This window comes from Geotrypetes seraphini, chromosome 2, assembly GCF_902459505.1.
Source record: "Geotrypetes seraphini chromosome 2, aGeoSer1.1, whole genome shotgun sequence".
Taxonomy (NCBI): Eukaryota; Metazoa; Chordata; class Amphibia; order Gymnophiona; family Dermophiidae; genus Geotrypetes; species Geotrypetes seraphini.
Genome location: NC_047085.1, coordinates 30733531 through 30746799, shown reverse-complemented (window position 1 = coordinate 30746799; position 13269 = coordinate 30733531). Strand labels below are relative to the sequence as shown.

The 13269-nt window shown below is 42.1% G+C and overlaps 1 protein-coding gene across 3 annotated transcripts in view; it reads right to left on the bottom strand.

Annotated features, from left to right (window-relative positions):
• ST3GAL1 (ST3 beta-galactoside alpha-2,3-sialyltransferase 1) overlaps positions 1 to 13269 on the bottom strand; it is a 213290-nt gene that overhangs the window by 167090 nt on the left and 32931 nt on the right. For all 3 annotated transcript variants that reach the window (XM_033933301.1, XM_033933300.1, XM_033933302.1), the window contains exon 2: positions 13191 to 13239. The gene's annotated coding sequence lies outside the window, so the exon portion shown is untranslated. The remainder of the gene's footprint in view (positions 1 to 13190; positions 13240 to 13269) is intronic.

The window sequence follows — 13269 nt, the reverse complement described above, 5'->3', positions numbered from 1 at the left end:
GATATCCACGTGGGATCTCTAGGGGAGTAAAAGTCAGGGAGTGGGTCATTGGTATGGGCAGACTTGATGGGCCGCGGCCCTTTTCTGCCGTCAATTTCTATGTTTCTATGTTTCATATATACTCGAATATAAGTCGAGACCCCCATTTCCCCCCAAAAGGAAGAAAAATGGTCGACAAATATAAGATGGGGGCTTAATATTCAAGTGCCCTGCCCTCAGCACCCCCCCCCTCACTCCCTGACTAGTTCTGCACCTGTCTCTCCCTCACCCTCCCTCACTGTCCTATACCATTTCCCTCCCTCCCGATGCCTTGCAGGCCTCCACTGGTCCTTCCGCAGGACCCAGTGGGCCAGGATAAGGCATCCCATCTCCCATCCCAGCCGAATCAAAAAAATTCCCTCCCCCCTGTATACTCCTCTGCAGCCTCGCGATGGGCGGGACAGGAATCCCTTCTACTTCCTGTACTTGCCAAAATTAACAACGGGTCTCTGGTAGCCAGCCAGTGCATGGAGGACTCGCAGCAGCCAATCAGCCAGCGGCCAGGAAGACCGCTCCTGCTCCGTGCACTGGCTGGCTACCAGGGACCCGAAAGGTGCGTGGGGGAGGTAGGAGGGCGGTGTGGTTGTCAATTTCGGCAGGCACAGGAGGCAGAAGGGATTCCTCCTGTCCACCACGAGGCCGCTGATGAGTCAAGGGGGGGGGGGGTGAGAGGTTTTAGATGCTGTCAGGACAGGAGACAGGGGGGATCCCTCATGTCCCATCTCACCCCTAGACTACCGGGTCTTGCAGCAGGCCCTATTGACCCATCTGTTTCTAACCACCTCCATCATTTTCCACTATTCACCTACTCTATTGCCCTTACACACTATTTCAACATCTCTGTACTTTTAGACACCCCCCCCCCCCCTCTTTCTAACCCGTCTAACATGTACAGCTTCGCCCTATCTCATATCTCCACTCAGCTTTTCATTGCCACCCTCAATTGCTGCTCAGTTTCTCTCCCCAAGCCATGTCACCACTCCAATGTGGGCTCTCCCCCACCAAACTGGTCGTCTCTGCTTCTCTCCCCCTTGCATACCCACACCAATTTGAATCCCCAGTCTTCTCTACACCCATTCCACCCTAACTTAGTATGCCTTTAGAATGCCCCCCCCCCCAGCTTGAAGTTAACTAATTCTGCCTTTAGCCAGAGTTCAAGCACTAGTTACAGGCAGGTAAGGGAAGGTGGAGGCAAAAAACACAGGCTTTCTTCCAGAGGCAGACTGGCTTCTCTTCCTATTGCAGCCCACAATGCTGAATGAACTATGCTGTTTTCTATGGCGCCCCACGTGGTTCAAAATTATGCAGCCATGTGAATTGTCTGGGCTGCAGCAGCAGAAGTGATGAACTTGCATGCCACAAGAAGCAGCCTGGGCTTTGATAAGGAGATGGGAAAAGTGCAGGGGAGTTGGGGATAGATACAGAAACAGCTGCATATTCTAGGATGAAGCAGCAATTCAGGGCATAGTGCCCACCATTAACGACTATGGCAGGAAGGGTAACTGCCGTAAGTGTATCATTTACATTTTGTTTGCTGAACTGTAAGGAAGAAAGGCAAAGCCTGATGGCCAGACCATCATCGTACAAATTCATAGCAAAGAGCATTCGCTTTATATTAATTCTCTGCACAAAGCAGGTTTTTAAAGTGTGTTGCAATTATTAAGATGCCTTCTCTAGTTTGGAAGAATGTCTATTTTGTATTGTTTTAATTTTTGCGATCGTTAAGTTTACTTGTTAAACTGCAGAACATATACCGTACATTAAGTTGCTTCTACTTTTAAATGCCACAGGGAGTGTCTAGCATACAAATTCACTACTTTTTGTTCTTACTGCCCAAAGATTTTGGGTGGGGTTTTGAAGTTTCATGTCTGGGCAAAAGCACATCAGAAGTGCTGGAGCAACTGTTAAGATGCAGTTAAAAATGAAACTGCAGATCTTCTATTACACTTTTATCTTGACTGCCATTTAAATTGATTTCGACTAAATAGACAGTTATAGACTCAACCCACAAATCATAGCTCAGAGCCAGGAAAACCCGAGGGCCACAAGCCAAAATTTTTTGTTTCTTTTGTACGGAGCCTGAAAAACAAAAGCAAAGCTACATTATATAGCGATACAAGGGTAAATCAAAGGGTAAAGGCAAAATACATTCCATTCCATTACATTACATTACATTAGTGATTTTTATTCCGCTTGTACCTTGCGGTTCAAAGCGGATTACATAAGAAGAGAACTGGACATTTCCAGGATGGTACATGACAATAGAGAATACAGTTTGAGGATAGAGACTTAATAACAGAATGATAGTAAAGACTTAATAACATCGGAAGATGTTTTGGACGACAGTGTTTTGGTTTCTTGGGGGATGGGGTGAGGGAGGTTAGGTAGATTGTATATATTTTTTGAACAGCAGTGTTTTGATTTCTTTACGGAATGTCTTGAGGTCTGATGTTGTGGTTAACAATCTGGTGATGGAAGGTTCGAGTTTTGCAGCATGTGTTGCCAGGAGGCTATCATAAAGCTTTTTGCGGTGAGTACCCTTGAGTGGTGGGTATGTGAATGATGTCAGTGTTCTTCTTGTTCTGGTTGGAAGGTTACGGTTTAGGCGGTCATTTAGGTAGGTGGGTGCAGTACCGTTAATTACTTTGAAGAGTAGACAGTATAGTTTGAATTGAATTCTGGCTCGAATCGGTAGCCAGTGTGAGTCTAGGTAGGCATTGGTGATGTGGTCAAATTTTCCGAGTGAGTAAATTAGTCTAAGGGCTGTGTTCTGAACGGTTTGAAGTTTTTTGATCATGTTTGTGGGGCATGGTAGATAAAGGATATTGCAGTAGTCCACGAGACCTAGTACCAGGGATTGTACAATTATCCTGTAGTGTTCTTTGTCAAAGAATTTCCTTATTTTTCTTAAGTTGCGCATTGTGAAGAATGCTTTTTGGGTAGTTTTGTTGATCTGGGTCTGCATAGTGCAGCTTCTGTCTATCAGCACTCCCAAGATTCTGAGTGAGGTCTGGATTGGGTATTTGGTTGCTTTAATTTCTAGGTCTGTTATGGATGGGTTTTTGTCCGTTTCAAGACAAGTATAAAAGCAGGCTCTTAATTATTATCTATGCAGATTATCAAAAATTGGAAAATTTGGGACAGGATTAACTTTTCCTTTTGATGGGAGACTATGGGCTCCTTTCACGAAGGTGCACTAGCGGTTTTAGCGCACACACCGGATTAGAGCGCGCTAGCCGAAAAACTACCGCCTTGTCAAGAGGCAGCGGTAACGGTTAACGTGCGTGACATTCTGGCGCGAGCTAAGGCCCCAGCGCACCTTTGTAAAAAGGAGCCCTATGTTTATGTTATAAATTTGGAAAAATGAATTCAGTTATATTAGGTTGTTATAATTTTTAAAAAATTAGTTATGGGGACCATTAGCCAATTTTGTAAACTCCGAGTAGTTGTGTATTGTTTTTAATTTTTACCTAATTTGCACGCACATCCAGAGGGAATGCATTTTGTATTCCTTTGATTGGTCATAATGAAAGGGGGGGAAGTATATTTTGTATTGATATTGACTGAATATAAGTGCTGTTTATGATATTTGTGTGAATAATTTAATGCACTTTTGAATGTGATGGGAAAATTAAGAATTTTTTATTTTTATTTTTTAAAGGCAAAATACATTTAGGCCCTCTTTTACAAAGGCACGCGCTGAATCAACGTGTACGCTAACCACCGTGTCCACAGGATAACAGGCACATATTAGCGTTTAGCGCGTGTTCAGTACACAGATGGATCAGAAACTGGCTGGCGGGTAGGAAACAGAGGGTAGGGGTGAAGGGCCACTACTCGGACTGGAGGAGAGTCGCGAGTGGTGTTCCGCAGGGCTCGGTGCTCGGGCCACTGCTATTTAATATATTCATAAATGATCTAGAAACAGGGACGAAGTGTGAGATAATAAAATTTGCGGATGACACCAAACTATTTAGTGGAGCTTGGACTAAGGAGGACTGCGAAAAATTGCAAAGGGACTTGAACAAACTAGGGGAATGGGCGACGAGATGGCAGATGAAGTTCAACATTGAGAAATGTAAAATATTGCATGTGGGAAGCAGAAACTTGAGGTACAACTATACGATGGGAGGGATGTTATTGAAAGAGATTACCCAAGAAAGGGACTTGGGGGTAATGGTGGACAAGACAATGAAACCGACGGCGCAGTTTGCAGCGGCCGCTAAGAGAGCGAATAGAATGCTAGGTATAATCAAGAAGGGTATTACTACCAGAACGAAAGAAGTTATCCTGCCGTTGTATTGGGCGATGGTGCGTCCGGATCTGGAGTACTGCGTCCAATATTGGTCTCGGTACCTTAAGAAAGGCATGGCGTTACTCAAGAGGGTTCAGAGGAGAGCGACACATCTGATAAAAGGGATGGAAAACCTTTCATACGTTGAGAGATTGGAGAAACTGGGTCTCTTTTCCCTGGAGAAGAGGAGACTTAGAGGAGATATGATAGAGATTTACAAGATCATGAAGGGCAAGAGAGAGTAGAGAGGGCAGATTCTTCAAACTTTCGAATAATAAAAGAATAAGAGGGCATTCGGAAAAGCTGAAAGGGGACAGATTCAAAACAAATGCTAGGAAGTTCTTCTTTACCCAACGTGTGGTGGACACCTGGAATGCGTTTCCAGACGATGTAATAGGGCAGAGTACGGTACTGGGGGTTCAAGAAAGGAGTGGACAATTTCCTGCTGGAAAAGGGGATAGAAGGGTTAAGATAGAAGATTAATGTGCATGTCCTGGACCTGTTAGGCCGCCGCGTGAGAGGGCTGCTGGGCGCGATGGACCTCAGGTCTGACCCAGCGGAGGCATTGCTTATGTTCTTAAAAGCATAGCGAACCTTTGTAAAAGAGGGGGTTGACGGCTTTAATAAAAATAACTGAGCAATTGAACATATTACTTTTCCACATTAGTTCCCAATGCAAGAAGACTCATTTGTTATCATTCAACTAGCTTCTGCATTCCTGCAGAGAAGTTTTTTGGCTGCTCCTGAAGCCAGGTGAGCACCGCTTCCTTTACTTCATCATGCTTTGTCTTTTGCTCTTGGGGTAGCAGTGATGCATCCATGTCTTGTCACCGGTGACAGTTCTCTCCAGAATTCTCGGATCTTCTTCATACCATCTCAGGAACTGGGTCGCAACCTTCACACGCTGTTTCTAGAGCTCAGAGTGTGATGTCATAATGCTTCATTCCACCAATGCCTAAGCCTCAAACACTTTAAAATCATAAGTGGCAACATTCTAGAGCTCAGATTCTGATGTCATAATATTTCATTCCACCAATGCCTAAGCTCTGACCTCATCTGCACAAGCCTCGAACACTTTAAAATCAGTAAGCCGTTAGGGAACCCATCACGCGTAGACTTTCCCATATCCCAAGTCATTGTGCATTATAGCAAATGCAGATCCGTAGCCGATGCAAAATTTGCAGCCCTGTCCACGTGGTCTTGTGTGCGCGATATTGGTGGGCATCCAGAACCTTCATTGGTTACACCTGTTCTTCCCGTTTTAAACCTTTTTACCCAAACCTTTCATTGATTTGTGGTGCTATGTCCATACTAAGTCAATATCCGATAGTAAATTTCCGCAGGTTTTACTCCCTCCTGGTGCCAGTCCACAGGGCTGGCATGTGCATCAGGCCCAAAACTGTGTTCTTCAACTGCCGGTCCGCACTGCGATAGATGCGTTGTTAATAAGATTATATTGTGTGTATATATGAAAAAATGAATGGAAAAAACTGTGTTACAATTAGGACTATGGGGGCAGGGTCTGGCCCACGACTTAGCCCAGTGTTCTTCAACTGCCGGTCTGCGGACCGATGCCGTCCACAAAATAATTATTTTATTTCTGCCGGTCCTTAGGTGTAAAAATGTTGAAGAACACTGCTCTAATCAATACCCTATATGGAACTAAAAGGGGACTCTACACCACTGAAAGGCCTCACCCATCCACACATTACAGTCACTCAAACACAAGTGGAACACAAAAAACAAAAAAGGAAAAAGAAGGGGAGAAAAAGCCTCAGTTCTGCTTCATCTGGCAAAAAAACTCCACTTCATTAAGATAACCACTTGCACACGTGACTTTACAAAAAAGGTGAAAAAAACCAGCACGATAACAGCCTGTAGAGCACCACCATGTCTTTCAGCACACCAGGAAAAATCTCCAAACAGTGATACTGTGGATGAATAAGCACTTCAGTCACAAATATTGCATAATGAGCAGAACAAGACAAAAACACTTAGCTGCCACTGATGGCCAGGTTTTCTCCAAATAGCCACGTCTAGGTAAGTTGCAGCTATACTCTCTCGAGGAACGCAGAGAGAGGGGAGATATGATAGGGACGTTCAAATATGTAACTGGCCGTACTGAGGTAGAAGAAGATATCTTTTTCCTTACAGGACCTACGGCAACAACAGGGCATCTGTTGAAACTCAGGGGTGGGAGATTTCATAGCAACACTAGGAAATATTTCTTCACTGAAAGGGTGATTGATCGCTGGAATGATCTTCCACTTCAGTTAATTGAGGCAAGCAACGTGCTCGATTTTAAGAAAAACGGGATAAGTATGTGGGTTCACTTTGTGGAAGTGCTTAGGGGGGAGGGTCCTTAGAGTGGGCAGACTTTGTTGGGCCAGTGGCCCTTTTCTGCTGTCATATTCTATGTTTCTAATCTCTGCTCTCACACCCGGGCTCTGCAACTAGTTGACCCAACGGAAAGATCTCCGTTTTGCTTTGCTTCGCTGCGTTAGGGGTATTGATCCCACTGCATCACACATAATATATCGGGACCCACCATGCACATCAGGCTCCTATTCCACTTTATAAATCACTTCTGGCGCAAAGAGACACCCCAGTCACAGGCTGATAAACTCTTCAATGACTCCGCCTCTTATTACCACTCACCAATCAGAATGCATCATGAACCAAAGAACGCCGCCCACTGCATAGAATAAATATTAATTTTTTCCTTTTGCTCGTACACGTCCAGGGTGGGGAGGGGGGTGGATATTTTATGATTTATTTTGCTTAGGAATAATTGTTGGGTATAAGGGAGGGGGGGTATTTGATGCGAGTTAGAATTTGATGATATATTAAGTGATGTTAAAGTATGAAATGATTGTATTTTATGTTTCACTTATTGTGGGTTTTAAAAATGAATAAAGATTAATTAAAAAAAAACAAACACACACACAAACACACTCCCCCCTACACATACACAATGATTCAATCATTCTTCAATGCCCCCCTTCCCCCATTAAAGCACAGGAATGCAGTAGGAGATTTATTATTCTTCTCTTTCCTTCCCAGTCTCAAAATGAAAGGCAGAAAATGCCACAGAAAAGCCCATAAGATAGAAATGCTCACTGCCTGGAGTTTGCTTGCTAGATCTTGCAGAAGTGTCTTTATGCAGTACTTTTAGGAGAAGGAAGAAAAAAAATAAAAAAAGAATAGGCACAACACTAAATACCTCCCCTATCCTGTCTTGCCTCCAGGAAACATATTGGAATCTTTAGATCAGTCCCATGTTTTATGGCTACTGAAGCTGCCACCCTTTGGGCCGACTCCCTTCTGTGTATATTTTAAGAACGTGCAGTTTCCAAAACTGCACGCTGCATTCCTGAGAGACCTGCACGGAGGCACTCGCTGACCTCCTCCCCCCTACACTGCTCCCTTAGGTTTCCCATGAGAGGAGGCAGACACTACCTGGATTAGAAAGAAAAAACGAAAAAAAAAAAAAAAGTTAATTTTTAAAAAGGGGTCTCCTTTTGCTAGTGTGTGTTATAGTTTGAAGTTACTATTAAAGAATTGGCTAAAACACCTTAGACCTGAGAAGGAAAGTCTGACAAAACAATTATTCCTTGGAAGAACAAGGAATTTGCACTTTAGCATCTGCACTTTACTTTGTTATTCATTGATATTCATTTTTACTAATGAACTTTACTTGTTTAGGTAATGTTTTTTACTTATTAGTTTGGTTACAAGTTATTTATTAAATGTTGGGATATTTATTTGATCTCCTAAGCTTTCAAGCTAGGTTTTGTTCTTGCTTTTCTGGTAATTTGTTGGAGACAGGAATTTCTGCACTGACACTTTCTATAAGTATGTAATCCAATTATCTCAGGGTTTTTGCACATACTTTTTTACATATTTGATATTTATTCAGCAAGACTTGGTAATTATATATTATGTATTAATTTATCAATGTTAATGTATGTATTTATCAAAATTTAGAATTATGTGTGTGTAATTTATTAATCTCACCTCACACACCCCACTTTATTTATCATTTCTTGTGTTGGTTCAGTCTTTAAGGGATGTATGTTGTTATGTCCTTATTCCCCCTTCCTCCTGAGTGTCAAGTCTGAAATTCTTCATTTGGAAGTATAATTATTATGTTCACGGGTGACGATTATGGACTACATGATGTATGAGGCAACTCTCATTTAGACTTATGTCTGGTGCTGGTCACCTTTGAGATTTAGCCTGAGCCAGAGGTTTACGTGATCCATGATGGGCTCATACTGATGACCTCTATTCTAACCCCTGTGTTCTTCCAAGGAATAATTGTTTTGTCAGACTTTCCTTCTCAGGTCTAAGGTGTTTTAGCCAATTCTTTAATAGTATCTTGTTTAGGTTTATATTGGCTATATAGCTTAAGAGGGTTTTATCATTTTGATAGTTTGAAGTTACTATATACAGTACTGTATACTTGAATATAAACCAAAACACCATTTTTACCCCCTTTTTTTTTGGGTGGGGGGAAATGCTAATCAAATAACAGACACCCGACTTAAGTATGACTGACCTCCAGTCTTTCCAATCAGCATCTGACTGGTTCTCTGGCTCTTGTTCAGCTACTTCTGCTGGCAAAAACGTATTAGGAGAACCTACGTCCACCTTGCACAGCCACCAGCACCCCTTTGGCCAAGGAAGGAGACACCCCCCCCCCCGGTCGTATTTAAATAAGCTTTCCATAACAAGCTTACAAAGTCTGGGATAAATCCCCGACTAGAAACCACCAAGGAGCCTCATTGGGCTCACTCTGCCTTTTTCTGGACTCTTAAAATGTCCATACACCTGCACTTCGCCCTCAGTCCTCCCCAGGGCTACAAAGGGCGTCTCCTCCCCAAAGGAGGAGTTTGGTTTTTTTTACTCCCTACCCCCCACCTTATTGGTTCCAGATGAGGCTATGCCCACAGCTCCCACCCCTCCCTTAGGTGCTGCGCAGCAAATGGCCCACAGCCGCTGTTGAGCTGGCCATCCATCGCAAATCTCATGAAATCAGGAGCATCTCCACTAGCAGAGTCCATCCCTAGTGTTTTCTAGCCAAATTTGGAGGGGGGGGGGGTGAGGCAGATGGAGGCTTTTTATAAAATTCAAGAAAATCCAAGATAGTCACCACTAAAATGTGGGTGCAGAAAAAACAAACAAATAAAGAAAGCAGCCCAATGAAACCCATACAAGTGTCGAAAAATTCTAGGGAGAGGATTTGGGGAGGTAGAGGACCCTATATACAGTAAACCAAATTAAAACCACCAAACTCAAACCCCCCCCCCCCCCCCCCCCCCCGAGAATATGGTAAGAGCGGATATCGTAGCTGGTTTTAAGAAAGGTTTGGACAAGTTCCTGGAGGAAAAGTCCATAATCTGTTATTGAGAAAGACATGGGGGAAGCCACTGCTTGCCCTGTATTGGTAGCATGAAATATTGCTACATCTTGGGTTTTGGCCAGGTACTAGTGATCTGGATTGGCCACCATGAGAACAGGCTACTGGGCTTGATGGACCATTGGTCTGACCCAGTAAGGCTATTCTTATGTTCCCATAGACTTGTATTGGCAGTACTCACTCATTGTATGTGCTGGAAAGCCTGCTTCAGTTGACACAGAAGCAAGATATTGGCGAGGACACTCAGCCATCCAAGTCCAATCCCAATCCCCGCAGATGCACGCATTAGCAGAGGGAGGGATTTATTTATTTAAAAACATATACTGCTTTTAAGCCTTACAATCAACTCTTCCAGAACCTAATGCATTGAATACCCCAATTTCACATAAAAAGCGGACACATACAAATACGTCTTTAAAATTTTTTTAAAGCATCCCTGGATTTACACAGGCGCATTTGCCCACCCAAGCTTGACACCCATGGAGGAGAACATTGACGACCCTATAAGCACGTGATATAGTGTTTACTCTGTCAGTGGTCAGTCTCATTGCAATTTCCGACCTTAACTCTCCAGTCGGATAGTACTGGTTCAACTGGTTCACTCTAGGGCCCTATAATATATAGAGTCTGATGCACAATAGACAGAACCTTGAATTGCACCCTTTGCTGCACTGGAAGCTAATGCAGCTACTTCAAACTTGGTGTAAGGTGGACCCTCCAAAACACACCTACAATCAATCGTGCTGCAGAGTTCATGAGCATCTGTAGCGCCTTGCATTTTAGTCTTTGTTGCTCCAAGATAAAGTGCATTGCAATAATCTAATTTGCCCCAAATGAGCATCTGTCCCACAGTGCGAAAGTCCCACGGCAAGAGCTTTGGCTTCAACTTGGACAGCAAGTGCAATTGTGCATAACCAGTCTGAATGGTCTTCAAGATTTGGTGCCCCATGGTCAATGCAGCATCCAACCAAACCCCTAATACCAACAACTCCTGTTTTATAGGCAACTCTTTTCCCCAATACATTCAAAATTCCGACTCAAGGCAACCGCTCAGACAAGCATCATTTCTTTGATGTGACTGGCAAGTAAATTTTATTGGGGTTTTTATTTATGCACAAGTTTGAGCAACAAAGCAATCAAGGCTTTGTTACTGTTTGGACCTTCTATCTTTGCAAACTCAGATTTTCAGCTCCGACAGAAATTTAAAAAAACCCCCAAAAACAAACGAATGAACGACTACAGATGGTAGATGATGAAATGTGTGTTGGCTTGTCAACTTAAGAGCTTCATTTTGAGTTAATTTCCTTCTGAGTTAATTTACATTCAAAAACAAGCACGTCCATTGTATTGATTATTCTATTCTATGTTAATTTAATTGTTACTACAATTACTCATACATAGCTTAAAGAACTTTAAATTAAATAACTCTCAAATTAAATTTATTTTATTTTTTGAAATATCTTTATTGTGAATTGAAACACAGGCAGTACAATCAGTAAACAACAGAAGCGTGCTCAATAGGGTACAAAGAAGAGATAACAAAAAGGTAGCATCGGATAAGAATAGAGCTGAAACTGACCTACAACCCGAGTTCAATTCTGCATTTTGATAATTGTATCCCACAAACATACCACCTCACAGCATGTACACCCCCAGCAGCTTCCACTAATGTCTTTCTTCCTCACATCTGATATGATATGATAGCTTAGAGATCTGCTAAGCTATGATCTGGTCAGGTATTTTTATCTTCATGTGGCTGGATCACTAAGCTCTCATGGTAGGAACCCCCATAACTGAAAGGAAGAAGCTGTGGCTCACCGGGTAAAAGCCCTATGCTCATCTTCCAGAAGTTGTGGGTTCAAATCCCAGCACATATTTTAATTGTGGCATTCTACCTTGCAAATGCACCTTGATGATCTCACAAAGAGGTCAGCATTGTGCAGCTGTACACCTCCATTTGCAATGAAGTAGAAGTCATGCTAAGGTCTGTATCTGCTTTTTCTGTTTTTAAGCTTTTGCAAATGAAGTTATGAATGCAATCTATTTTTTTTTTCATGCGCTTTCAAGAATGAACTGTTTGAAGCACTGTTTAGTCAGAAAAAAAGGTAGCCTTTTAGGAAGAAACAAAGCTGTGTTTTTCATGTGCTATGCTTCAGTTAATGGATCTTTTCCTCTAATTAGCAAATAGCATTGCTGTTTGTCCACAAAAATAGACAGTTTTGCATGCAATATATCTGTTTTGATGTGCCCTGTTTATGTGATGCCTTTATTAAGTATATTTTGAGCTTAATAAAGCAAAAATAAAAACCCAGAGAGCTATTTAGAAGATCACATTAAGGATGTCCAAACTGTGGCTAAGTTCTGTCCATAGTTGATCTATGGAAAGAGCAAATTCGACCATGTGACTCCTTTGCTTTTCTCTCTTCATTGGCTCCCGGTTTATTTTAGAATTCAGTTTAAGTGTTTATGTATTGTTTTTAATATTTTACATGGTATCTTTGCTCCTCTTGTTCCTCTGCTATGGAATGTTTATAGATTTTCATTTGCGAGAGGCATTCATCGATTTAAACTTTCTCTTCCTTCTAGGAAAGGAATTCAAGGAATTAAGAATTTTAGCAGCTCTCTGGCGTTTAAATTTCCCCAACTATGGAATGAACTTCCCCTAATTTTGAGGTGTCCCAGTTCCTTCCAACTCTTCCGTAAACTTTTAAAAACTTTTTTATTCGGTAAACATTTTGAAAACTAACTCTTGTATTTCAGTTTACTTTATTTTTTTAATTTATTGTTAACCGCATCGAGCTCCCTTTGGTTGAAGACCTGGTATATAAGGTTAAGTTTTAGTTTAGAACTCAGGTCTATCTGAAGCCCAAACTATGCTCAAAAGTAGACCTGGTTTTCATTTGCCTACAATGTAGACATAACAGACATCCTAGGTTGCTCAGTGTTATGCAAATGAATCGAAGAACGCCAATATTGAAGCCTAGACTAAACCACGCCCACTCCGTTAGGCATGAGTTTTCCCCAATGAGCATCCATGAAATAGTGGACGTGCATCCACATCCTTTGGATGTCCATTTGCTAATTATCGCTCATTAAGACCCTTAATTGGCTCATTAACCACTTAGTTTGGACGCCTAAGTCCTGCTCAGCATTAGACTGGACTTAAGCGCCCCTTTATAGAATCAGGGCCCTTGTGTCCTCTTAATTGGAAAGATGGACCATAAATTTAAAAAGGTGGACAGATAAAACGACTGAAGTCAGATCTAATACTACCTTTTCTAGGGCTCTTGATAAATTTTATAGGGAAAAACATTGGACTGATTAAAACAAGCTAATCTTTTCACTTAAAGCAAACCTTCTCAAAACCTTCTAAAATATCTTTTCATCTCAAACTAAAAAAATTAAACATTTCCCAGCAAAGTGATGTCCACTTACCCAATAAGGCTTCCTCTGCCGAGTTTCTTCTGAACAGCTTCTCACAGATCTATTCAAAAACAGAACACAAAATAAAAGA